The sequence below is a fragment of the Oryzias melastigma genome, linkage group LG16 (genome assembly GCF_002922805.2).
Source record: "Oryzias melastigma strain HK-1 linkage group LG16, ASM292280v2, whole genome shotgun sequence".
NCBI lineage: Eukaryota > Metazoa > Chordata > Actinopteri > Beloniformes > Adrianichthyidae > Oryzias > Oryzias melastigma.
In genome coordinates this window covers 12,349,159-12,352,335 of record NC_050527.1, presented here as the reverse complement: position 1 = coordinate 12,352,335, position 3,177 = coordinate 12,349,159, and the positions used below count along the sequence as shown (strand labels likewise).

At 36.7% G+C, this 3,177-nt stretch overlaps 1 long non-coding RNA gene across 1 annotated transcript in view; it reads right to left on the bottom strand.

The window, feature by feature from the left end:
* Positions 1-2,843, bottom strand: part of LOC118599858 — a 21,622-nt gene extending 18,779 nt beyond the window's left edge. Inside the window, exon 1 of the long non-coding RNA XR_004949381.1 lies at positions 978-2,843. This is a non-coding gene — a long non-coding RNA (uncharacterized LOC118599858). The remainder of the gene's footprint in view (positions 1-977) is intronic.
* Between the last annotated feature and the right edge of the window lie 334 nt (positions 2,844-3,177).

The following is a 3,177-nucleotide window of genomic DNA, read 5'->3' as shown; positions in this document are numbered from 1 at the left end:
AAGAAACTGGAAAAATAACACATTGCCATGGTAATAGCTACCGAGTTGGCGCCGACCTCACCTGTACCGTGGTATAAAACACATTGTTGTACTGCATGATGTTTTTCAGTTGGTTTGGTTTACCTCTATCAAGTGCAATATGACCATTAGGATGACTGGAGGACTAGGAGGACTTTTTTTTTTATAGCTCATCAGAACAGGCAACATTTTTCCAGTCTCTTTTCTCAGCACTTGGTTAGGATTGTCATGTTTTATTCTCTGGTTTTGTCTGGCAGGAGTGGTCTGCTGTGGTGTTGTGTTCCTGTAGCCCTGCTGCTTTACGGTGACATGTCATTCCTTCAGTGTCATTATTTGGCACACTATACAGTGGTTATAAAAAGGAGTTACTGACATTGTTTTTGCTTTTTTGACATCTGAAGTGTGTGTAGCTATTTTTCTTTAATAAACTGCAGCATCTGTAAACATGTGGGAAATGAAAAGCCAGTCAGTTGATCACCAGTTGCATCCTAAACTACCTAAAATGTGCACATTTGTTAAATTACTTTTTTTTTTAATTAATGCACAGCTTTTATTTAACAGCTGAATAAAATACTGAACTACGAATAATCCTGAAGGGTTGTTTTGTTCTGAAAAATCTCAAAGATTGACATCGACAAGCAAGGAAAACAACAAATCTGCTTAATTTGTGATGTTTACCTTCAACAAGGAATTTTTCTAGCACCTAATTTGGTGAATCTGGCTCCAATCAAGAATAATTCAAGTGAAAAACAAGCGGTTTGGTCTCCTAACACTTCAGATAAACAGCTCTTTGGTCTGGAAGGTCAGCCAAAATGTTCGACTTTTGTTGACTGCCTCAGTAATATTGTGTACTGCCAGTGATTTCTTTTCAAATTAGCACGAAGAATTACGAGCGCTTGCATTCCTTTTAGAATCATTTAGGCTGTAAAAAAAAAAAAAAAAAAAAAAAAATTCCTTACCAGAGAAACACATGCTGGTGCTGATGAACGTCTTTTCTGTTGCAAATGTTATGCATGTTTTTTTTTAATTTTTATTGTTTTGCAGAATGTTGCAATTAATGCTTCCTACTTCAAAATAAATAAATAAAATAAAAAACACATAAGGGAGTTTTAAACATTTTCATTCAGTTGTTACATATGAGCAAAAGAAACTGATTTGAACGGAGAAATTTGTCCTCATTTCCAACATTACCCCAATTTAGAAGTAATGTTTTTTGTCAGTGACTTAGATTTTTATTTTTCGGAAGTTTAAGATTTAGAATCATCACTTCTTCTGTTTATTTGCAGTGTGTACACATACCACAAGAGCCCATTTCTATTAGCTCTTGACCAGACATAAACTTGGACACAACAAAGTCCAGGACATGTTTGAAATTGTACTTTTGTTGTTTCTTTCCCACATGTTGACAGAAGGCAGCCGCACCTCTTTTCAATAATTGATTCAATTACTTTTTAAAAATTAAATATGAAGGATAATCAAAAAGGATATGTAGATAAACTGTAAATTAAAACAGTCATGCCCATCCTCCATCTGATCATATTTGGTTTCTTGTCACCAATATGCCTTCATCAATTTGACACAGTAATAATGGAGGCCAACCACAGATGGACTGGAGTTTTGATGTCAACAAAAAAAAAAGAGAGAGAAAAGAGGTCGATTGAAAAATCAGTTTAAATGAAAGTAGTGGATTCATTTAGTTGAAAGAGAATGCTTCTCCATAACATGTTGGATCTACTAGCAATCTACTACAACTACCACTTGCCGGTCTTTAAAAGACACATTTTGCAGAAAGTCATACAAAAGAAACATATGGACTAATTTTAACATTAAAACAGCATGTGAGGTAGATCAAGTGTTACATCACCATGGCAGCATGACAGGGTTTCACCATGTGTTTTTATTTTACACAACCATCCTCTACTCACTGATCAGGGTTTTTTTTCAAACAAACTTTGAAGTCCCATCATTTTTTATCTTTTTGTAAAAGCATTCCCAGTGGTCTTTTAAGTATGATTATGGCATTTTTAGACAAAATTAAAAACCTGTGTCATTTTCTAGGACATAGTTTCTGCAGAGCGGCTGGGGATCATCAGAAGTTGGTCTCTAAGTTGTGGCCAGGACAGTTAGCATGGAGTAAGTTTGCCTTCATTTCTCATCATTCTTTGTTTTACACCAGGGAGGTAAAACTCAGTCGTACAGGGGGCTACAATCCAAAACACACTGATTAGGATGCATAGGTGTAGTCACTCCCACTCAGGTGCTGCTAACAAGCCCCTGGCCAGCTATAAAAATGGGACTGAGCGGGCTCTTCCTGATTCTGGGCTGAGACTCCCTCCCTTTCTCTCGTGCCACTGCCAGTGCAGTGGTGTCCAGAATCACTAGTCGCACCGCGGATCAGCGTGCGACTGGGTAAAAGTGAATTTGAATGGAGCGAATCACTCCCTCCCTCTTCCTAAATGGTCATTTAGGTGGAACCCGCTGCTGTTTTATTTATTTTTTTCATTAGTTTTATTATTTTAGAGCTGCTGCAACAGTGACTGGTACTCAAGTGAATGTTTTGGTTGTGTGTTTTTGTGTTGTATTCTCCTGGGTTGGATTTTATTTTTGAATGTGATTGGGTTTTTCTGTGTGTTTGTTTTGTTTGAGTAACCAGGTCTCTGTTGAAGGTGAGCTCTAGTCCCGTTGTGGTTTTATTGTGGATCTTTTACTAATTGGACATTTTTAAATTATTTATAATCATTTTTTAAAATGTGGAACCACGCCTCCACTTGGTTTGAGTCCCCCATTTTTTAGTGTGGGCCTGAACCGCTCGCGTAGCTACAACACCTTAGGCTGTGGGCCGAATAGGATAAACATGTATTGGAGACACTAAAACTAAATTTTTAAAACTTTGAAAATGTAACTTATTAACATAACTATGAATAATAAAAAGGCAGGTTTATTATTCAAGAATAAATCAACTTAAACCTTGAATAATTTTCAACATTTTACTCTCCATAAAATTATATCTTGTCAAAATTATACAAGTTAGAAATAAGCGTAAGATAACATCGAGCCATTAATAACGATAAAATAAAAATTTCTGGAGGGCCGGATATAATTACCCGGAGGGCCGGATCTGGCCCCCGGGCCTTGACTTTGATACATGTGGTTTACAAG